Consider the following 25,317-nt stretch of genomic DNA (forward strand, 5'->3'; position numbering starts at 1 on the left):
ATTTTAGTGGTTTATGATTGTTATTGTATTTTTTATAATTTTTAATGTAAAATTGTAAAGCAGATTTGGTATTTCTCCCTCCCGAATTGGTTAAAGAGGACCTGCCTCATTCATTTGTATAGGGGATGGAGGCGAATCTTGTCCTTGGGATAGCACAGAATCACTCAAAACAAGAAAATCATATTACAGAATAAGTAATATATTGACAGGAACACAAAAAAAGGAAATCAGCCTGAGCTAAGATTATCATAGCAGTATGAGTCTAGCTATTTTCTCCTAAGGCATAAAACTGACAGCAAAAGGACTCTGTTTGCTGACTTTCTGTTGTACAGCCAAGCTGTTAATATCTAGTAGAGAGCTCCCATGTGTAGATATGCTCAGACACTTAGCTTTTCCTAAGGATTAATGCTGCTAGGTACAGTTTGTGTTCTGCCAGTGAGTTGACCATTTTGTGTCTCCCTTTTCTTAAATAGGGCTTTACTAACACAAAATGTAAAAAAGTGGAGTTGGCCACAGTCTGATTACTGCCAGGATGTTCATGGTTGTGTTATATTTTATTACTAAACGTACTTCTGCATCTGAAAAGAATGCAACCTCAATCTTGGAGATAGAATATGACAGTTGCCTGTTTACTATACAATGGTAATACATTATCTCTAGAGTGGTAACCATTCTTGACTCTTGTTCTCTGACAGGCATTGCATTATGTGACATTGCTTTGGGGCTCACAGCCAAAAAGCAGTCATGGTCAGGAGAGGTGTCTTTCTGTATAATGCCACATAAAGGGTAGACTCACAGAGGCAACTAATAAGTAGCAAATTCATAGCAAATAATTTAACATACTTTGTCTGTTTGGCTGTTCCAAATTTAGTAAAGCATTTATGTGTGCTTAATTTAAGCACACTGAGGTCAATGATACTACTCAGATTGAAAGTTAAGCATGTGCCATAAGTGTTTTGCTGGATTGGGACCATATCATCCACAAGTAGATCATGATGTCTTTGAATGTGTAAATTTTTTCAATTTACTTGACTTTTTTAAATTGATGACTACAGATAGATTACAAAAAAGGTCACTGCAAGTATCTCAGTCTTGATATGTGAAATCTGAACTGTATTGATTAGTTGCGACTGGTGACATAAATCACATGGTACAGCTTTTGTTCCCTGACTGGATGTGCATAACTCTTTTAAATAGGAGGAGGGACTAAAGAAACTACAGTTTAAGGAAAGATAGAAGGGTCTGTGGCTTTCCTGTAAGCCTCAGCTGCAGTTCTCCCTTCTTCCCCCTCTGGGAAAGAAACTTCCCGAGCTCCTGCCGGAACCAGATCTGGAGTGTTTGCTACTGGAGCTGGAACCCAAGTTCCTTCCTGCACACTGCGCTCGAGAGGAACACTCAATTTTAAAAGGCCACAGCCTTCACCGTGCATGTACTGACACCATGGTGCCTCACTCATCACCCTAGAACCAGCTGTCTGTCCCCACTCACGGGGCAGCTACTTACAGGTAGGAGGTAAAGACGCTGAAGTTCGCAGGCACAGCTGTGAGCCCCCGCTCTGAACAGTCTTCCCTGAGGAACATCCCATAATGTCTTGTTCAGTGTTATGAACATTTCAGAGTTACAAACAACGTCCATTCCCAAGGTGTCTGTAATTCTGAGGTTCTGCTGTAAACCTGAGTAGGGAAGTTTAGAAATTTTTCAGTCTTGTCCTTTATGGGATGCATATATTATTTCCTCCTAAGGTACCATTCCTAGAAAAGTTAAGCTACCATAAACATTGATTGGGTACAAAGTTCAAATTTAATTTTTAAATTTTCTTTCACATGAACTTTGTGGCCAGATCCATGTCTGGCACCTCTACGATCCTCTGTTCAAAGGCTCTGATTAGAGCTCGTGAGGTATTGGTTTCCAAAACAAATTATGACAAAAACATTTTGTTTTCATTTAAAAAAATATTGGACATTTTTTTTCAATATTTGTTTTTCTTTTTTCCTTTTTGGTTATGAAAGTCTGACATTTTTCAGTTTAAAACTAACAAAAATCAGTTTTTAGTTATGAAAAACTTATAAAAATCATGGGTTTCAGAGGAACAGCCGTGTTAGTCTGTATTCGCAAAAAGAAAAGGAGTTCTTGTGGCACCTTAGAGACTAACCAATTTATTTGAGCATGAGCTTTCGTGAGCTACAGCTCACTTCTCACGAAAGCTCATGCTCAAATAAATTGGTTAGTCTCTAAGGTGCCACAAGAACTCCTTTTCTTTTTATAAAAATCATGTTTTCATTATTTATTTTAAGAAAACAGATTTTTTAATTCATGAAAATTAAATGTGCACTTGTTCCTCTGTTTGCAGATTGGCACTTTCACCTATGCATCCTGACTGGGAGGAGGGGGAGTCCATGGAGAGGAGCGCTGCCTCTATAGCTCCCTGTGGGGTTCTAATAGTGCAGGCTGATCCTATCCTCTTTCCCAAAAACGTCAAAACCAAGTTGCACAAGTTACTGCAGACTACCTCTCCCTCCATGCTATGAATCTCAAGAGGATTCCATCTGACAGCTAGGTGTCAGGTGAACACTTGGCAGCAATAGTCTTACAAGACCCATGCTGTTGAAGTACATAGAGAACCAAGTGTGACACTGTACTCCATATTCTTCATAGAGAAGTTACGATAAGATTATGGCATAATCATAATGCATTTTATGCAAGATAGGCCATGTGAGATATCACTGAAAAGGTTATGATTTACTGAATATGATTATGAATTTTGCATCTGAAGTTAGGAATATTGTCTATGTATCTATTACAAATGTGTTTACGCATGGGGAACGCCCACTAGGCAGAATCCACTCAGTGTAGATGGCTAGCTGGAAAGGACCATTAGAAGAAACAGTAAGCCTTCGAAGAAATTTATCTCCTACCGGGGGTCTTCCAAAGAAAATAGGCCACTGTTGTAAATCACAAAATGAGGAGGGGGTTATATCAATAAATCGTTCTTAAACAAAAGGATAAAGATTTTATCAACTGTTGAATACAGGTCTCATCACTGCTCTGTCATCATTAACCAGCTCATGAGCAAGTCTGTCAATCTTTTATGGTGATACATTTTTAAGAGATGTGAAGGCCTCTATCTGAAAACATTTTGGCAGAGCAAAAAAAAAATTAGTTTTCATGATTTAACATGTCTTTCCAAAAAAATGAGGCTGGTGTTGACCCTCATTGTCAACAATGGGCACAAGGGTTCAGAATGTGTATCAGAAAGGAAATTGAAACAGTTCTGGTGGATATTGACTGCTGCTTATGGTCTGGAAGTTTAAGATTATGGCAGGAGAAAATAGGTCAGAATTTGATTACTAGTTCTCCTGTAAGATCAGATCATCAGTCTTCTTTGTACTGAATCCAATAGTTTGTGTCAGTCTTTGAGTTGCTGTAGGGTAAAAACATGCAGTTTAAAAAAAAATCTTCAAGGTCAGAAAAAATACATTATATGTTCATTTGATTAAATCACTTTATGTTCACTTTCTGTGATTGGTGGTATTGATCTTGACATTTTAATATAATAAAGAGCAGTAAAATGACTAATCAAGGCCATTTAAAGACCAATGTATGGTGACTTGTAGACCAAGGATGTATTCATTATGTTCAAGATTTATTAATTTCTTAGCATACGAGTATAAATGTTTCATAACAGGATATTTTATTATTCATTGTTTTACAGTCAGTTTCCCACATTATAGTAGTTAGTCCTTTGCCACTTTTAAAATTAGATTCAGTTCAAAATTAGGTCAGCCTACTGCCCATGTCTGGTAGAATGGACTTCAGTACTTTTCAGTTTCATGCCGCCCTGATGAAATCTTGAACTACTGTAAATTAATAATCTTAGCTAAAGTTTAAACTATATTAAGATAACTTGAGACCATTTTGAATTGGCACTATCCAAAAAAACCTCTTTGTTAACTATCTGTCAGCAACACTTAATTATACTGAAGGAGATAAGATAAATATTCAAGTCACTGAATAAACAATATGAGCTGAGTCACATCTGTAAATCACAGCTTCAGTTGGGTGATGGCGGTGCAGAGAGGCATAATTTTAGCTTGAGCTCCCTCAATGTGCCTCTTTAGGGTGACTAGCATTGTCCCTCTTCTTGTCCTGCCAGAAATGCTTGTCAGTGTATAGAATGGTGGGGCCACGATTGTGCTCTTCCCTTTGAGTGTGTCTTCACTGCAGAGTTAGCTGTAATGATCTACTCCTGAGTTAGCTTACTCATGTGGCAAAATAACATTAGTGTTGCTATGTCCACATTGGCATTGTTCTTGGTCATGTGTGGTCCTAAGACTTTTGGGGTACATCTCTTGGTTCATACTGCTGAAGTGAGCTGGACCAATGGAATTGTTGGAAGGCACTGGAGGATGAGCAGGACTGAAAAGGCTCTACCCGGTGTCCACATTATTAGAGTGGCCTTAGCTGACAAGTTATGCTTACTTGACTTTTAGCTTCTACCCTCTCCCCCCTGCCACCCATGCTAGTCACCATTGTACTTGAATAAAGGAGTTTTGTGTTTAGACTGGACATGAGTTAGGTGCAACACTTGAGTTATAACCTGAGTCAACTTGGCAGTGAAGACAAGCCATTTGAGATGACTTATGCCCCAAGGGGTGCACGGAGGAAAAATGAACTGAGATATTATCCATAATTTTTCAAAGATTTTATGGCAAGAAATGGGTTGTTTGCAAACTGTTGTCTTCAGAGGAGATTTTCAAAGGCAACACTAATGGGTCCTGCCAGAAATCCTAACAGAGGATGCTTAACTCTCATAGGAGTTAGATACTTAATTGCCATTAGTGTCTCTGAAAATCTACCCATTTAAATGTCTTTGGCTATTCATTGTGTGTGATTGGCAACTAAGTTGCATGATATTGGCTTTGCTCCTTCCTTGGATGACTGAAACTTTGCAAGGCCAGGCATTCTCTGTACCAATACTGATGTCTCTATTCAAGCAGAAATACCCTTTTATATGTGTATTCAGTCAAAGAGATGATATTGTTTTCTCTATTAAATTAGAACCCTGTTGGTTTAATCCCTATTGAACTCAATAGGAGTTTTCCATGAGGGATTTGTCCAGCTCTACTCAACATCAAATTTTAATTCAACTCTAATATCAGCAGGCACAGCATCTATTAACTTCAGCTGGAGTTGTGCCTACATACACTGTCACAGAATGTGGCCCATGATAATGTAATATTTAAAATGAACTGGAGCAGAACTTTTTGATGACAAAGGACTTGGCTGGTCCCTCAAATCCCAATTATCAGAAGGCTTTAAGAAGTTGTTCTGCAAATTAGGATTCTCCAGTAAAGTGTTTTTCGTTGAAGGATTCCTCCCAGGCAGTGTGAATAATTCTTCAGAGAAATTTCAGATTCATTTATTTGTTTACCATACTGTGACAGAGTGCAGCGAGTTAACAGGTGAGTTTGCACTCTGATCACTCTGACACCCATTAGTTTCACTGGAGAAAGCTGATTGGGGTAATTAAAGATAATTATTAATTAGGCTGGTGGCCTGGATGAATTAACAAGCCAAGTAGCCCATCACTTCAAGACAGATAAAGAAGCACAGGAAGGAAGAATCAAGGGAGAGAGGACCACGGCTAGCTGAGCCCAGTCTTACAGATGCCTCAGGGAAGAGAGAACTCTGCTCCTCTCAAGTCCTGAGGAGAGGGCTGAAAAGTACCAGGGGCATCGTGAATGGTACTGTTGCACAAGACTGTGAAGCTGTTGGTGGAGGGAACTCAAATAAATGGCATATTGAACACACTACCAATGGAGTCTGAGTCAGTTTCTGTGGCAAGAAGGGGCAAAAGCAGAACACATTCTGATACACATACCTATAGGGAAATTAAAATGAGTTTAGTGGAGGAAAGTTCCGCATGGCTTTATAGTCTCTATAAAAAAAGTAACCAATATACTCAATATGCTGCTTCCTATTTAAATCAAAGGTAGGGTAAACAGAGAATGTCATTTAGATGAATTGTTTGCAATGATTTTGTGTGTGTGTGTGTAGAAAGCATTCTCATATATGCTTTTGGTAATGCTGTGCTTGCAGTTCAGTAAATATACAGCTTAAAAAAATAACTTTGTCAGCAGTTGATTGCAGATCAATATTTTCAGAGTACTGCTGAGTTTGAATTAAGAAAGTTCTCCGTTTTAGAGACAAATAATATTGATAACTGGAGGAAAGCTGAATTTATTCAAGAGAGAGTTCAGTTTTGGATATATAGCTGAAATCAGTGCAGCATGCAGTATATAATAATTGCATTTTGCTCCTTCCACAGCTAAACAATAAAATAAATTAAAGCTTTAAAATATACAAATCCCTCTACTGCCATTTTCAGCATAGCCCTCTTAACGGAAGAACATTCAGTGCTTAGAGCTAAACCATATAAACTTTAATCTAAACTCGAGATAGCTAAAAGGGAATATGTAACCTAAAGTTAGAGTTTCATCCTAAATTAAAAGCCAACTTGTTAGCAGATGGCAAGCATTTAACAGAAATCTCTTCTTACAATTTATACGAAACCCTTCTTGTAAACAAAAAAAATCATATTTGATAAATCAGAATAAAAGTCCACTCTGCATAGAAATAAAGATGGTTGTGGAATATACTAAAGATGTGAAAATTTAGTACTAGCACACTGCTACGCCTACCATTTGAAAAATAAATATTTTGGACTTTGTGTATTCAAGGTGGGATTCTTGAGAAGCCCCCTCCCCTGCCCCAATGAGTACACTGATCCATTAGATCCCTCCCAATCTGACCTCCAGTAAGCACCACAGGGACTATCCCATGGTGTGTCACACCGTGTTGCCATTCTGCCCTCCGGGAGGCCTTCCTGTGAACAACCCCTTCGAACCAGCCCTCCCTCACTTAGTCAGATGTGGAGTCTGACAAACTGGGCACTGCTACAACTGCCAAGCCTACAGGTGACTCAGCTGCATTGCCACCATTTGTAGGCAGCCATGGACCCATATAGGTGGCCATAGGCCATCCTTCTGCTCACAGTGTTGTCAACTCTGGTGAATTTATCACAAGTAATGTGATTTTAACCTGTGCTGGAAACAGTCTAGTGATGAAGTGAGAAACTCCAGTCTTCACTTTTTAGACTGATGGGGAAAATCCATTCTGATTGACTCTCTTCCCCACTTCATTGTCCCTGGGGAAGAGCAGCCATTCACAGCTTTTCCAGAGGCAGGCAGAGCTCTTTCCCTCCTCCCCTCAGGAGCAGAGAGAAGTTTTTGGAGAGGGGAAAGGGGGAAGGGAGGAGCCAATGACATTTTTACAAGAGTGAGATGCAGTAGCTGAAAGAGCACAGCACACCAGAACAGCTTTGCTCCCTCCCTCCCCTTCCCTCCTGGGAGCAGTGGATCTGCTCCTCCCTCTTCCTATGTATTCTTCTGATACCAGAACTGGAAAGTGAACCCCCTGGAGTTGCCTCCTCCAATCAGGAAGGGGATGAACAAAGAACCTCCACATCTGCAGGAGGTGCACGGGGCTAGAGCAAGGGGCAGATGGTGGACTGGGGAATAAGCAAGAAGGGGAATGCAGAACTGTGGTGTGGCAGGATGGACTGGAGTTGATTTAGGGCTGGGGAAGATGTGAAGTCTGGGGGGCACAAAATTAATTGATGAAGGTATGAAGTGCCCAGAATTGCATTTCTCACTATAAACCAGCAATGCTAATTGTCATTTATACACTCACAGGGAGTGAGCAGGGCAAGTTAAAAACACCCACAAATTAGCTATTTTTTTTTAAATCATGCTTTTGGGGGGTCTGGATCATGATATTTGCAACTCTTGGTGTTTGCAATACTGTAGTTGATTTCTGTGCACTGGTGTTGAGTACTGGCTGGTGGCAGGATAGTGGTAGTGAAGGAGAATCAAAAGGAGGGGATATAAGAAAGGAACAAGAGAAGACTATAGAATGAATACATTTAGCAGAGAGATGTGCGGGGGAAATAGGAAGGGGGGAGGATGAAGGAGGTGGCAGCAGATTTAAGCAAGGGAAAGGGGTGAAGAGAAAGAGAAGAAAACTAGAAAAAAGAGAGAGAAGTCAAATGCATGAAAATTCCTCCCTCTTATGATGGCTCTCTCTCTTCCTGCTCCTCCCACCTCCAAAATCCTATGAACACTACCCTGATCCCCATCAAAACTATGGCCTTATCTTGCTGCAAGATAAGTATCCTGTTTTTTTTTCCTTTGAAAATCTGGTTATGTACTTTTATTTTTAAACTTAACTGCTGTCTCACACCCTATTATTGACATTCGTACCTACTAGCCCTTAGGCAGCTCAAAGCTTCAGAGGAACCTTTCTGAAGAATGTGTGTGTGTGCGCATATGCACAAATTTCCATCAGACTCTTGTACTTAAGGCTTTTTCCACAGTTCACACTTGCCTGATTTTACAAATCCTGAGAGTTTTTTTTTTATTTTTTGCTGATGTCAAGTAGTTCTTGATCAGTTTACATTTCGAAAAGGTATAATCTGCGCAAGTCACAATAACTACCATAGACACAAAAATGCACAACACAACCCAGCTATGAGGCCCTTCTTTTCATCCTGCGTCTTCCTCCACAAGTATGCAGGCTCCCCTTTGTAGTGGAACTGACCCCAATCCACACCAGTTGAGTGGTCCTCTGGGTCTCCCTGCTCATTAGAAAGTGGATGAGTGTGGGGATGGAAGATTTGCTGCCCTGAAGATCCTCCCATTCTTCCCCACAATGAGAGAGGGAATATTCTGGCCACTGGGCAGTCATTACCTCAGCAGAGCAGCTGCATAGCCATTCGAGGTCCTCTGGGGGCGGATTTCTTCCTCCCGTACATTTACCTAGTGCTCAGAATAGCTATTCAGGCTGGGAGCTCAACTCTCCATTTCTTCTATAGTAATGGAAATTTGGAAGCATAATCAGCTGGGAAGTGAGGAAACTGTGTGGAATAAACTAGTCTGGAAACCATATATGCTGCATTATTTAATTGTAAAGAAATCTCCCCAAAACACCTCAGGGGCTGGTAAATTGCCCTTGCTTTCTAATTGCTCAACCTGCATTTTATTTATTGAGAATATTCCCTACTAGAAGATAATTTGAAGTCAAATCATTTGGCAGCCCTCTAGATGGTAGGGTCCATTTAAGGTTTTAGTACAATTCCACCTCTGCCCTTTCTCCCCTCCCCCCTCCGCAGTGTTTAGAACATAGGAGATGACAGTTTTGCCTCTCAGTATTAAAACTCTTTACCACAATGTCAAAAGCTTAAAACAATGGAAGTTGTTTATCTATATAAAGAAAGCAATTCAAGCTGTAGTCCAAGGCATACCTAGGAGTATCCTATCATGGTGATTGGTGACAGACGTGCAATAGTAGCTGTACTTTAATGAAACAGAGACCATGAAAAAGAGGGCTAAGCTTTTCTTTACTACAGATAAATGTTCAGTAATCATATTTTGAATAATATTCCATTTCAAAGCAATGTCAGAAATTTAGGGTGCACATGTATTTATTTAGCAGTTGACACTAAATTAAGATAAACATTGCCCTGGGGAAAATCAGAATCTTATTCCAGGTTCAGTACTTCAGCAACTCTGTAACTAGAGATAAGCTAAAAAGGATGGGCAGTTGACACTTGACTTTATTCTATTCTCTTTAAATAACAGTGGTGGGATGATATGTAATGTTGGATGTCCATATAAGGCAATAATTGTAATTAAGGGTGAGCACAGATCTGATTAGTGAATTACAAAAAGAATAGAGGAGAGCTGAATACTAAAATGTATTACCTGTCATTACTTGTTCCCTGCTTTTTTCCAACTCCTCTGCACCTTAACTGTACAGACTGAATGGCAATTATGCCCTGTGCAAAAGTCCCACTTAAGACTCTGTATCACTTGAGCCTTAAATTAAGAGTGTAAATTTGGATGTGGTGGTGGGGAGGCTTAAAGAGCACACAGGGCCTTCTGCAAACCCACTGTGTAGAGATGAATTTCACTCATTGTGCATGCATCAAAAGACAATCAGAACTATAGGAATTACTTTGAGGCTGTGTTCTTACAGCCAGGTAATCCAAGAGAGAGACAGACTTTTCTTTGTTTCTGCACAAGTCTCATTAAATAAGGCAGACAAATCCAAATGAAAACAGTGGGGTGAACTTCATCCAGCCACCGTTCATTAATAACTTACATAGGGAGTAACTGGCCACTCATAGTTTACAGGTATCTTGTTAATTTCTGTTGTACTGACTTCAATGACAACACACCCTTAATGCATTTATTTTATTCTATTTTACTCTTAGGGCCCAATCCTGCACACACTGATGCACAAATAACTTTTTGCTCACATGCGTGGTCTCACTGAATTTAGTGAGACTACTCAAGTGTTCAAAGGTACTCACATGCATAAACGTTTACAGGATTGGGGACTTAATGAACATAACACCAGTCATTTTGGTAAAGGACTTACGTATTTATTATTAGATGCTTGTCCAGTATTTAACAATAAAGGTATAGGTTGCTAAACATGAGTGAAAATGAACATGAACACCAACAGAAACACCATTTAGAAAAGAATATAAATATGCTTCATAAATATGCTTTTTTAAAGTCATAGTGTAACGATCAAGGATGAAAAAGGAAAGGATGACAGCTCAATGGCAGCATTTTATAAAATAATAGTTTAAGAAAGAAATGAATGGCAAAGAAGCAAAATAGGGGCAAAAAAGAAAAGGAAAGAGGTATATAGAGAAAAAAACAGAAAATATGATTAATAAAACATCATGGGAGAATGAAGGAAAAAAAGTTAAAAGCATAAATCCATATTTAATACTCTTTTGGGAAAGAAAAGAAAGAGGTCACTCTTGTAATAAATAAATTACTTTATTAAAATTTATTCATGTGAGGACTTAAGGGTTTTGCTGATTTTGTTCGTGATTTTTGAGACTATAATAATATATTCATGATGTCATCTGCCAAACACAAAAAGTTCAAGTGCCACTGAGTTAATAGCATTATGTGACATGTTGCACCACTGTGGCCATCAATTCACTGTGGTCATCAGTTCATCTCTGATCATTGCATAATTGCTTTATTCCAGTAAGAATCTTACCATTTGTTTCTTTTGTGATACCATGTGTCCAATGGTAGTATAGGAGAAAGTGAGCCTGATTCTAGTTTACATGGGCAAAATAAAAGACCCTTAGTGTAAAGAGAGGGAACCACTTAAGGATCCTTTAAACTGCCAGAGAGGTGTATAGGGGCCTTTGTATAAATAAGAATTGTACCCAGTGAGTATTAATATGAGGATAGCACAATATTAATATATGTCTCTGTTCACAACTTGGTAGGGTAGCACAATTTCAGATTCATATATTATAACCAGGGAAGCAGAATGGTAATCTCTAGTGGTTTTACTTAAATAGTTAATTCAGGTTCTGAACTACTAGTTCTGACCATATGACTCATTTAAAGTGCAAAGATTTTATGTGGAACTGGTAAAATCTCTAAAACTGGAGAGAACTTTCTAAGTGCACCTGTTGTATGTATACAGCAGTGTAAGGACCGACACACTCATATCTTTACATAACTTGTCCTTTGCCAAAACAAGATATATTGGTCAAGAGTCACCCATGGTGTGACTCTTCTGACAAGGCTAGTGAAACTTTCCCTTTCGCTTTCTGGCCTCCAGTGTTCTATGATGATTTCATGGTACTGTGCTAGCTTGGATTTTGAGAGAAACGTAACAGGTCCTTTACCTTTTTCAATTCTCCCCCCACACACACACAGACACACACACACACACGTGTGTGTGTGGCATAATTTAACTAAATAAACCACATGAACGCTTTTGTACAGATTAAAGGTATCTTTATCTTTGGGTCAGAAGTTGCTAAGCTGTGCTGTTGTCCTTGTCCAAGAAGCACAGCTAATGGAACAGCAAATGGCCTCATCCTCATTTCCTAGCATACATACTTGGTCTGAGCACATGACTGACAGTGGAGGAATTACAGTGTTCTAATCTCAACTCAGAAAATGACTCCTCTCTTTGGGCTTGAGCAACTCACTTCACCCCCTACCCAGAGTTACCTAGCTGTAAAAAGAGCATAATTAATCACAGGGGTATCCTGATGTTTAAAGGCCACATCTTCAGCTGGCAAAGCTAATTTATACGAGAGGATAATCTTGCTCTCATTGGCTAATGGTTGTACAGTGCATTGCAGATAGAAATCACTGAGTTTATTATTATTAAATTTTATTTATTAATGTCAAATACGATCACTTATTCAAATTACAAATGTATGTTATATCTTAACCCGGAGAAACAATAAGAGGTCTTTCAGTGGGTTAACTTAGTACTCTTATGTTACAGGCTCATGGAGAAATGTTCTCTGCAACTGATCCTCAACACACTTGTACAACAGTGCAACTTAAATGTTGTTGGGTCAGTTATTGTATTTTGACATTTCTTGAATCAGTTAGTTCAACCTCATTAAGAATCTTTTTTTTGGAGTAGCTGGGATTTCAGTAAGGAAACTCATTTGGCATTTGGGTAGCTACAAATATCGACTCCATTTTTACAGAGAAGAATAGTAAATTTTAATTTATCTTTAGATTATCTGCCCAAAGTGGTTTGTGTTTTTCTTATCAATCAATGTCTTTATTTGCCTGATTTCTAGCTCAAGCCATAACATTTCTTTCACATGTATTAGAGTCATATGTGATCACTTGTATCTGTACGTGGCTGTGGCTTTTAGAAGACTAAGGACAGTTTGTTTTATTCTGAGGAGAAAGATATCTATGCCTGTAATGCTTCATTTTCAAAATGGATTAAAAGATATTTTCTTCTTTGTAAAACTATGTTCCAGATTCCTCCAGCTTGATTAAAATGCCATTCTTGAAGGGATAACAGTGGCATGGACAGAGAATGCACACAGGCATGTGAGGCAAGGCATGTAGATGCCTGGAAATACACTTCTCCATTTCAGGTTGGATTTCATGCCTTTAATCAGTTTAACTTTTGGCTTTAGGGTACTTCATAAGGTGGTGTACAAATAGTCTTTTGTTCAACTCTCCTGTGTTAGTTTTCTGTTCATTTTTATTAGCCTGGTTTTGGTAGAAAAGAGATGCTTAGTATGGATGAATTAACTCATTTTGCCTAATTTTGAACCCACTCACACACTTTAGATCTTTGAAAAGACTAATTTTTGCCTGTCAGAATAACAGGTATTTCTCCTAATGTCTTTATCCTTTATCCTTATCCTTTATCCTTTATAATTTCTGCACTTATTTCTGTGTTGTGCAAGATAATATGCCAAGAACATGTTTTGTATGGAGTCTATTTTCTGGGTTGCTTACAGATATTTCCTATTCTTAGGGGAACATTTGGAGCCATTCTCAAAGATTAAAATAGTCTTTTAACAAATCTTTCATTTAAAAAGTCTTAGTAGATATTCTTCTGAGACTTGTCTCTATTTTGCAATTCCACATGCTTATTTTATATGGTAGGCTTGTAAGGTTTTTTGTTCAAAGTTTTTTTTCTTAAGAAAAAGTTGAGCAAACTTTGAGTTTTATTTCAGTTTCATATGTGAGATTTCCTTTGCATTTGTCATGGATATTGTACTGCTTTTAATAACTTTGAACACTGTCGGTTTGTGAATATTTTTTTTGGGGGGGGGGGTGTCACTCGATTCCATAACTTCCTGACTATACAAGGTCTCTGAAGATTCCAAGTACTTATTCTCAGTTTCATTTTTTTTGCTGAAGATGCAGATAGAAGCAGAATTATTTCCCCTCAGACACTGCATCACTGACTATAAATTAAAGACCTTATTTTAAATTCTCTATATCATTTGAAATGAAGCAAATGATATTACAAAATATATAAGAAAAACAGTTTGTATGGGTCAGTTTAAATTGCAGCTTCTAGAGATAGGACCACTGTGAGCAGAAGCTTCTTGCAGGCTCTTGAGTGCAAGTGAAACAATATTTTTTTTCCAAAAATCCTTTTAAAATGACATTGGGAGAAAAAAAAAAGACCTTTTACCTGACTCCATTATCCAGTCACACACTTTTCAAAGACACCCAAAGTGATGATGATTATGCTTTAATACACGGTAATAAGCATTAGTATAGCTTTCATGGGAGAAGGAAGGGAAAAGGAAAGCTATAGGGGTGATTCAGTACTTGCAGGGTCTTATCCATTTTTTTTCTTTCAGGCCACTCATAGACCCCTAGCTGTTAAATGGCCTTAGATAGCTGATGTGACTATTATTACTCTTCCTAAAGCTCTAAGAAATATTTTGTTCCTGCTGACTGAGATCTGCCTTTTGAAGCTTGTCATAGAACTGTTTAAAATAATGCAGTATTATTAATTGGGTATACTGGAAAAACTCTATTGAAGTCAGTGAAATTATACCAGTGTAATAACTGGAGTAAGCAACAGAAGAAGCAGGCTTATGGTGTCTGCCAATTATTTAGCATAGGGGAAGAAAAGAGATTGTTACCATGGAGATCCTAAGAAGTTATTTGCTTAGATAGCTAATTATGAAGCTAGAGAACTGGCTGCCAGAATATTTTGCTTGACTGGTATCTTCAAACTGGAGTGAAATTAAGGAGAAAAAAAATCTTTTGTTTGCTAAATAGGCTAAAACTATCCCCACATGGTTGCCAATTCTGTTGTCATAAAAATAAAGGGAAGGATAAACACCTTTAAATCCCTCCTGGTCTGAGGAAAAACCCTTTCACCTGCAAAGGGTTAAGAAGCTAAAGATAACCACGCTGGCACCGGACCAAAATGACCAATGAGGAGACAAGATACTTTCAAAGCTGGAGGGGGGGAAACAAAGGGTTCTCTCTGTCTGTGTGTTGCTTTTGCCGGGACCAGAGCAGGAATGCAGGTCAGAACTCCTGTAAAAAGTCGGTAAGCAATCTAGTTAGATATGAGTTAGATTCTGTTTTGTTTAAATGGCTGATAAAATAAGTTGTGCTGAATGGAATGTATATTCCTGTTTTTGTATCTTTTTGTAATTTAAGGTTTTGCCTAGAGGGATTCTCTATGTTTTGAATCTAATTACCCTGTAAGGTATTTACCATCCTGATTTTACAGAGGTGATTCTTTTACTTTTTTTTAAATTAAAATTCTTCTTTTAAGAATCTGATTGCTTTTTCGTTGTTCTTAAGGTCCAAGGGTTTGGGTCTGTGTTCACCTATGCAAATTGGTGAGTATTTTTATCAAGCCTTCCGCAGGAAAGGGGGTGTAGGGCTTGGGGAGATTTTTTGGGGAAAGACGTTTCCAAGTGGGCTCTTTCCCGGTTATATTTTGTTAGACGCTTGGTGATGGCAGCAATAAAGTCCAGGGACAAAAGGAAAAATAGTTTGTACCTTGGGGAAGCTGGTAAAAATAAGCTTAGGGGGGTTTTCATGCAGGTCCCCTCATCTGTACCCTAGAGTTCAGAGTGGGGAAGGAACCTTGACAACTCTCAATAAGCCAAACCTATCCCAGGCTATTGGTGTTTGTTCTGCAACTTAGTTCATCAAACTTTGATGTATTAATGCACACAACCCCTTTTAAACTTTCTTAACCATATATTATGTCAAGGCCATGTAGGGGTATCAGAAAGCTTGATCCTGGGGCATGATGATTCACCTAATCCAGGGTTCCCAAACTTGGTTCGCAGCTTGTTCAGGGTAAGCCCCTCGCAGGCTGTGAGATTCTTTGTTTACCTGAGCATCTGCAGGTACGGCCGCTCGCAGCTCCCAGTGGCTGCGGTTCACCGTTCCCGGCCAATGAGAGCTTCTGGAAGCGGTGGCCCAGCCTGTGCCACTTCCCGCAGCTCCCATTGGCTGGGAACGGCAAACCATAGCCACTGGGAGCTGCAGGTGGCCTTACCCGCGGATGCTCAGGTAAACAAACTGTCTCGCGGCCCACCAGGGGCTTACCCTGAACAAGTCCCGAACCATGTTTGGGAACCCCTGACTTAATCTGTCTTTACAACTTATGAATTCGGGTTCATATTATGAAGCTGTTACTATGAAAACTGCTGTATCATGGAATGTCTCTAGGTCTTGCTTCATTCACAAAGTGATACTGAATGCAGATTATGTTGAACAACTGGAACTAACTAAAGCCTGTGCACTGCTGCCCATGTGGCTGAGTAAGAGCCCAACTCCCCAGCGTTCCCTGTTTCCCTGGTGTCCCATGAATAATAGTCCCTACTGGGAACATCCCAACTCCAGTTCCACTGATCATAATACAGGTCTGTGGATCCACCAGGGGCTGACAGGAACTGTGGCACTTACATATCAGACAATAAAGAGTACTTACCTTTAACTGATCAATGGATCTGAGCAGGAGGTTGGCTTGAGCTGAAAGAATCCACTTCCTCTAGCTTGTCTATAATAGGCTGATTGTTTGCAGAATAGAAAGTTACCAGCCTCACAACAAAGGAACCAGGTATTGGCAGTGGGACATATAAACCAGAGATACTCACTGTTGTAAGAACAGGAAGTTTTGGGTAGGAGAGAAAGGAATGGTAAGGACCAATCAAGGTCAGAGAAGGCAAGCTAGCTAGACAAGGTTCTGTGTTTGAGAGCACAAGGCAAGCACTGCAGTAGATGGTCCCTGGAAGGCCCAGGGGGACTTTGGCCACCATCTAAACAATGCTCTGGAACAGAAAGAAAACTGAGGCATGGACAATGTGTAGGGTCTACTATTTTGTATAGATCTGTGTATTTCTCATGAACAGTAGTGGTTTTAGTTTTAGAAGCCTGTGCAGAGTGTGTGTTGTGTTATACTATTCATGTGCCCCTTGAAGAGGTAATATGGGGGCTCAGAACACCCACATGGCTGGGGTGTGATTAAGCTATTGGAGGGGGTGGAGTCTGATGTCTCAGAACTGGTTTCAGGGTCTGGGCATGGAACCATGAGGTCACAGCTCTTAGGAAGGGATGCTAGACTGTGGGTCTGTCTAAGAACCCCCAAGATCAGGGAAGTGCCTGGGGCTCTGTTCAGACTCAGAAGGCTTAAAATATTTGGGGATTCAGTGACTGGAGCATCTCACAGCAATCTGGTTAGTGACCAAGAAGAGGCACTTAACTGGACCTGTTAAATAGGGAGCAATGTTTTCCTTCAAAAGAATGGTGGTCTCACATTACACCAGTGTTATTTTCACGTTGTACACCTAAAGATGCCTGCCTTTTGCCATTTGGAAAACTAACCCCTACATCTCAAATGGCACATATCACAAGAGCCAATGTGTTTGCCTACATGTACCAGCCACTTTCCAATTTGTGTAATTATTTTCTTCTTGCCTCATAGGCTTGCTCCTATCTGACCCCTATGTTTTCAACATTGATATAGTATCCTTCTTAACTCCTCATTATAAAATCTTGTATATTTTTTTCTGTGTGCTCTTAAACAGCTGCCACATTTCATTTCAGAACTGGCTACATGTGACATTAAGCTACAGTTGAGACTGGTAGGCGTACTCATGTTTTGTGATTTTAATGTATGGAATAAGGGCACAGAGCATGGGATGGGATTCTATTGGTAGATTAGAATACAATTATCTGCACACTAGAACCATCCACCACTGAAATGTATTCATTTTTAAACACCTTTAGTCATTGAAAACTTAAGTGCTAAAATTAATATATAATTTTATTTTTTATTTTAGTGCTTAGAAGCAATATATCAGTTACTACTGATCAGTTCAAGAATTGATTAAAAAGGATAATAATAGCTATTGGTTGTGTGGAAATAAAAAAAAAACCCTGAGACACAGGCTAGAACCAGCAGTGGATGTATACTCCTCCTACCAAGGGTGGTTTGTGTTCACGCAGAAGGAGATACTTTGACTTCTCTTTGGGGATTAAACCATTCTTTAAGCACTTTTTTTCATACTGTGTTTTCAGGAGAAATGACTTTAAATGCAATAAAAGGGTGAGCTCTTCTTGAACTGTATTAATACTATTGAAAACTAAAGTTATGGTATGGGGGACACAAGTTGCACTGTCCAAAATTGTTGCCAAACGTGTTATTTTGTATTGTCCCATTATCCCCCTCCAAACCCACTGAGAATACTGTGCTAAACCGAATGGAGATAGGAATAAAAGGAGTGCTATTGAGTAAAAAAAACAGTTGCAATAAGAAGGCAAGTAAATTAAAAACCATACACTATATGAATGCTTTGGGTCACAGAGGTATCTCCAGCAGCAGGTCTATCTCTACAGTCTGTTAATTATACTAGAAAGTTAGCAGGGCTGTTTTCTGCAGATGGCACAAAGTTTTGCTCATGACTGAGTGATGAATCAATTGTTTCTGTTTCCTTTGTGCACTTTATCATAGTTCATCAGACATCCATGAGCATGACTGATTTCTCCATGAGGTAATATGCAAAACAAGTGTTTGGACTGAAGTAACATAAATTACAGTTATTCAATAAGCACCACTTGCAATCAGTTTTGTGGTGTTTTTTTATTGGCAATCTGACACATCATGCTAGGTAACTGATTAGTTTTAATGCATAATTTTTACCTCTAAGTTTTATTGTATTTTAATTATTAGTCATATAACTAATTACTTTCACATTTCTAGATATAAACATTTCATATAATCACGATAAATTCAGGATGTGACACAGTTTGTCCTCAATTGCATTCCTTAATCAGGGGGTGAGGGGAGAGGAGGAGAACTTCCATTTCATCCATCTGAGCTAAGAAGTGGTGCTGTATTCAGTCAGAGTTGTTGGCCACACACAGTAAATGTAACACACACCCACTTCAATAACAAGGTTAATAAATATGCTGTTAATTTTTCTCACTGCATAACCCACCAACCCTCTACTTCACCACTAGGCAGTTTTACAAAAGATGAATTTTTAGTATTACTGTTGGCTTTTGAATTTCATTCACTAAAGGATAATCTTGCATTTCAAATACAGGACTGGGCATTATGGGATGTATGTATAAAGCACTTGGAGATAATTAGTGGGACGATACTATAGAATGCAAAATAATATCACTTACGCATTCTGTGGATATTTAGGGATTAAGATTTCACTGATTGTTTGCACAGAATATTAGCACTGATTGTGGTCTGTAGGGGATGGTAAATGGACAGTGGGTAATCATGTTTAAATTAGATAAGACATAAGAGAGCCAAGACAGTTTGTAAGAAAATGGCAAACCTAAAGTCCTGCTGGATCAGAACAAATCAGCGGAAGCTGTTAGCATTCTGTTATGTTTAATTTTTTACTTATATGCCACCAGAGGAAATTGGTGGGGAGGGGAGAAAGTCCCAGAAGCAAGGGAGGAACACTCAGTGAGGATCACCAGGTAACTCCTCCCCCACAGGAGTTTCTGGCCCCCATTGGCCAGGCTGGCACGGGTGGGGGGAGGGGGAGAAGGGGGAAGTGCTGATTGGCCAGCATTCTCCAGCTCCCAGGATTTAACCTGAAGTGGGGGCCATGGGGAGCCTCTTTCGGATCCATTCCAGCAGCAAAGAGTTACGCACAATTTCCAACAGCAGCAGTCATCAAGATGTGAACGGATACAGCAGATAAAGATTTTGGAACCCTTCTCATTTGGGGCAGTGGGGTCTCTGCCCTGCCATGGGGGCTGTAGCTCTGCTTCCCCAGCATAGGGGCTCTGCCCACTATTGAAGCAGGAGGACCATTAGGGAGGGATTCCATGTTGGTTCCCTCCAGCCCTCTGTACTTGAGGGGGAGGCCAGGGGCTGCATGCGGAAGCTGCTGGGGCTGGACTCGGGCCTGGAACTGTGCCCCCCCCACTTGTAGGGGTGGCAGTGGGGGAGGCCAGTGGCCACATGGTGCAGCTACAGTGGCTGAGAGAAACCCTGCCTGAGCAGGGTTTGTTACTGTGGACTGTTCCTCTCTCTCCCACTACTCACCGGGGGGGGGGGGGGGGTCATGTGGTGCTGCTATGGTGGCTGAGTGGTGGTGGACCATGTGTTCTCAGGCAGCCTTGATGGAACCGGGTCTGCTCCCTTGCCCCATCCATCCCCTGTGTGGGCAGGAGAGGCTGAGGGATGCTGCAGCTGCCACAGGAGGGCATTGCTTCTTGTGTCCTGCTACAAACCACTCCAACTGCCAGGTTCTGGTGGGGGCAGGGGTAGGCATTTTGGGGCTTTGTCCAGGGTACAGCCAGCAGGTGCCCACTCCAGGAGCTGCTCTGATGAGCCAGGCAGGATGTACAGTCCTTCTCCCTCCCACTGCCAGGGTGAGGGTGGCAGCAGTCAGGCTATAGGTTGTAAGGATGCCCTCCCGCAGGCACTGAGGGGACCTAGCAATGCGAGTGGTAGGTGAGGGTTCCTTCTGACATCTTTGCTGGGGAATTGTGTGCTTGGATTCACAGCACCATGGAGAAGGATGTTCTCAGTCTTAACACGAATTGAGATCTGGTGAGGATCAATGCCCTGAAATTGTCACAGAGGGAGTCACAAGATGAGGGGAGCAGCTGAATTAAATGAGATACTCATTATTTGATGTTGTGGTAGCCATAGTCAGGGAGTGTGGCCCAGGGGCATTAGTAGAAAAATGTGACATTAAGTCTGCACTCCATTTGCTTCCAGTGCATCCCAGGGACTTCAGCTTGCTTGGGTTTCAGTTTGAAGGCCGCTACTATTTTGATAAATCCATGCCCAGGAGGGAGCTCAGTGTCATGTGCCACTTTTGAAAGATTCAGATCCATGTTAGAGGGGGTGATAGTGCACAGCGTGAGCCAGGATAGTCTCATGCACAAGTTGATGACTTCTTATTTGCAAGAAGGTTGGACACAGAAAGCTATGAGAACATACTTCATGCATTTCAGAATCTAGTCTATTTATTTATTTATACTAGTGGTCCTCTCCACCACTAAAAAAAATAAATAAACAAACAACCAGAAGGCCCTTCCGTAAGTTTAACATATCTTGAGCTGGACATGGGTCAGGGTGTTTCCAGGTTACCTACAGAGAAGTTGGAATCAGACAGGGCACTGACACAGGCTTTCAAAGGGACAAAGAAAATTATGCCAAGGGAGCTATGGGAGGTCAAGGGCACCTAAACTTTGCATGTTGGGTGGTGGTTCCTGGTTGGGCATTTTGTGCCATCTAGTAACTAACTCCTCTGGAGTGCAAAAATTCCACCACTTTGTCAGAATGACAAGGGTAATGAAGGGAGACAGAAGTATGGGAAAAAATTCCCGGTAGAGTTTAACAGGGCTTTGATATGATGTTCAGACTGGTTGCTCAAGACTGAGCTGCAGGAACAATCTAACTCTTCAGAAAGCATAGGTTTGGGCATTTGCTTTCAAGGTTAGGGGTGTGCACAGAGTTGGCCAGAAAACTAGGTGTCTCACTGCATTATAAAGGACATCAACGGTCCACTAGTTTTCTTTCTTTCTTTCTTTCTTTCTTTCTTTCTTTCTTTCTTTCTTTCTTTCTTTCTTTCTTATACTTGTGGCAGTCACTATTCAGGGAGAAAACATTCAGAACAAAAAAGTCCATTTCTGGTGTAACAAAACTAATCCATGTTCTATATTGTCAACAAATAGTTGGTCAAGAATGCTCAGGTAATGAGGCTGGTGAGGTCCTTTGTTTTATGCTGCCTGCAATTTAATATCCTTTTCCATGCAGTGCATGTCCTGGGAGTGGATAGTGGTGTTGCTGATGCTGTATCTTGATTTCAGGATGACAGATTCCAGGAACTTGTTCTGTTTGCCAGTAAGGATTTGTGGATGATGCCTCAACAACTCCGGAACCTTGGTGTGGGACTAAATGAGGATTTGGTTGTTTTGTGGACTCTGAGAGCTTATAAGGCAAGTCTTTCAGATTTCATGGAATTTAGGTCACAGGAATTGCTTCAGCAAGGGTGGCCCATACCCACTCATAAGGTGATGAAATATGTGGTGTCTTTGATCTACTCTGGGTTGGCTCCTTCTACTATCTCTGGCCACTAGGAGGCCTGCCCCACTGGAGTAATTTGGCAGATTTTCCAGACCCATGTAGGTATTTGGTAGTATGAAAGCTCTTAGAAGGGTGGCCCAGGAGGGGTGCATGCCTGAGGGATGTCAGGCTACCATAACACTGGAAACCTTGGAGGGGTTATTATAGGCTTTACTGTGGGTTGGTGGCTGTGGGAGGGAGGGAGGACATTTTATGTAAAGCGGCAGTCATTGTTGCCTTTTTGGTTCATTTAATGTGAGGGAGCTGGTGTCTATGGCAGCTGCAGACAGGTCCCAGAGTGCATTAAATGTAACAGACATGCAACTATCTGCAGGGGCACTGTCCCTCATTTGAGATACTCAGAAAGAGACCAGAAGGGAAGAAGGGCTTATGTGGTATTGAAGGAATGTGCAGATGAGTGCTTGTGCCCATAAAACCAATAAAAGCCTTGTGAAAAATTTAGGGCCTGTAGCCAGACCCCCTGTTAATGCATAGTAATGGAAGCTTCTTGACAAGTTACCAATTTGGCATGCTACCAAAAAAAAAACAACAAAAAACAGTACTTTTCTTGACCCAGGAAAATGTGGTACTCATTCTTTAAACATCAGAGCAACGATGTCAGCAACTTCAGGTGGGGGTGGGGTGGTGGGGGTGGAGGGGGTTGTCTTGCAGCAGGTGCAGACTAGAAATCAAGGTGTTACAGGGCTTATGTCTGCATCAAGGAAATGATGAATAACAATTCATGCTCTGGATATTCACCTCAGGGACAATGATATCAAGGGCTGTACAGGAGTCAACTTAAGGGACTTGTTCGCTGCTGCCCTGGCACTCCCGGCTTTGCTGCTGGCAGCTAGACACTGTGGGCAAGGGCTTGCTTCAAGCAGCATCAGCCAGCACCGGCCTCCTTTTGGGGAGAGGCAAGAGAGCATCAGGGGCGCAGCTCAGAGCTGTGTTGTCCACCCTGCCTGGGGAATGCCCAGCCGTGCAAAGGCAGCCGGGCTTGGGAAGCAGGACAGGGAAGGCTGCTGGGCAGTGCCCTGGCTCTCACAGCGTGGCTGGGCACCTTCCACCAGCTTCCAATCCACCCACTCCTGGCAGGAAGTGACTGCACCACAGTTTGAACAGCCCTAAATGGATAGCAGAAATCTGGGGGGACAAGTGAACCTGCGTGCCTCCCCCCATGCTTCACCCATAGGGGGTGCAAATATGCTTGCTCGCCCTGGGCACCTAAATAGCTACTTCTTGTGCACTGTGCAGTAATTCCCCCTTCTGATAAATGTTCAAAGAACTTGAATTTATGCTGATTAGAAGTATTCAACAAATATTTCAAATACATGTATAGGCACTAGGCCTAAAAGTTAGACTAGAAAAAGAAATTGTAGTGAACAGGGGATTTTTTTAAGAGGCTTATTTTTATTCAGTACACACAATTTCTATTATTAATCTGATTTTATTTAAACTAAGTTTATCCTTTTTAAAGAACTGGAGAAAATGATAGTGTGCTCTCCTAAAATGCAGTCAGTGATTCCAGTAGATGTCCCCAAAATTGCATCATATGCACTGAGAAATAATTAAAAAATAATTAGGAATAATAATTATACACTGAAGGCAGATTTAATCACAAATCTTACATACTAAACCATTTCTAAACATATTAGTGCATATGCTTATTTAAATTAACTTAGCAGCTAAGCGTACACATAGCACACATAGCTGCATTTTTGGTAAGAATTTGAAATATATGTATTTGAATCCCTCTTTTTTCTATCTCAATATATTGGATGTATTTTTAAAGATATCCATTATATGAATACATATTCATTTTATTTCACACTTTAAAGATTTTTGCCAAATAAATGCCTTAGATAACAAATCCCAGTCAATTTTAGCTTGGCTCATTACTGGGAATACATAATCCTCCCTAGGTTTCTACAAAGATTTGGTCATTTGAAGGTAATTACAAGGCTACTTTCTGGCATATGAATTGTAGCCTAATTAAACTAGGCTCCAGGCAGGCACAGTAATGATGCTGGATAAGCAGTATTTTTGAAATTCCCAAAATACTACTAAGTTCTCTTTGGTTTTGCTGATTTCATGCATTTTCTGCCAACTTAAACTACTTAGTGGTTTAAGTCTGAGTCAATGCTTTAGGGGAAGTTTTCTCATAAAACACTCCCTTTTCTAGACTTATACTTATGCAAATTAATGAAATAGGTGTGCTTAACAAGAAATGGACAACTTAATAAATCCTGGTTTCATTGATTACCTTACTAAATGCATCCTCACTTAGAGGTAAATAGATCAGTGGATGAATACTATACAACTGCATACCCTTGATAAATTTTAAAACTACATAGTTGTTGATACTCTATCAGGTTAAACCTAACAGCTCCATTTAGCTGTTGTTTTTCATGTATGTGTGATTTGGAGACAGACTCTCAGATATAGTATAGATGCCCTGAAAATACTAAAGCAAGGCTATGATAATAGCGACTTAGTGACTTGTAGCATTCTGTATCATATTTCATTAATTTACATTCAGAAGTTTTGAATGATGCCTCCAAAAGCTCCTCCTAAGCATATCTAAGTGAGATTTGGCATAAAATGTAATGTTTTCTCTGTTCATTTAGGGAGAGATTTCAAAGGCACAAAAATGGCAGTTAGGCTGCCATTTATGACTGAAAATCTTCCCTTAGAATGTAAAATGTCTGTACACAACTTAATAGAGTGCAATTGGTGGGGGGAGGAGGGGAGTAACTTCAGAATTGGTCAATAATTTATAATTTTCCCTAAGAACAGTGGACTTGAACAAACTGCTCAGCACCTACTTTTGATAGATATTTCTTTCATATTCAATCTCCTCCACACAAACCTTTTCTGCCTACCCCACCCCAACTTAATTCTGTTATAAAATGATGAAGTGTGATGGCTTTTATATTTGAGCTTACTCAGACATAGCAGTCTTGACTGTTTGCAATAGCAATGAGCATCTGGAAATCTGAGTTTCATCATCTTGTCCAAGAAATGCTTCTGGTTTTTTTTCAAAATGCCTCATGTGAGCTACTTCTATTCCTCCAAAGCCTCAACAAAGTCCTCGAGTAAATTTGTGCGGCAGGGGGAACAGCAGTACATAATTCGTCCTTTTAGAAACAATACAGGTAGAATTAACTACGTCTTTGTTCCAATCTTATTCATGAAACTACATCATATCTTTGCAGTCTTCTGCCCACAAGGGCCCTTGTTTGGGGGCAAGGGAGGGGGCGGGGAAATCTTCTCTGTCCTCCAGTCCTGTCTCCACTAAGAAAAATATCTGAAAAGAAGGGCAAAAACTCTAGAAATGGG

The 25,317-nt window shown here is 40.3% G+C and overlaps 1 long non-coding RNA gene across 3 annotated transcripts in view; it reads left to right on the forward strand.

Moving 5' to 3' along the window:
- The window catches only part of LOC125637927 (uncharacterized), a 210,578-nt gene that overhangs the window by 98,629 nt on the left and 86,632 nt on the right, over window positions 1–25,317 (forward strand). For 2 of the 3 annotated variants that reach the window (XR_012668828.1, XR_012668826.1), the window contains exon 2: window positions 12,899–13,018. The exons of the other annotated variant lie outside the window; for it this stretch is intronic. This is a non-coding gene — a long non-coding RNA (uncharacterized LOC125637927). The remainder of the gene's footprint in view (window positions 1–12,898; window positions 13,019–25,317) is intronic. 3 annotated transcript variants of the gene reach the window in all.

This window comes from Caretta caretta, chromosome 1 (genome assembly GCF_965140235.1).
Source record: "Caretta caretta isolate rCarCar2 chromosome 1, rCarCar1.hap1, whole genome shotgun sequence".
Classification (NCBI taxonomy): Eukaryota; Metazoa; Chordata; order Testudines; family Cheloniidae; genus Caretta; species Caretta caretta.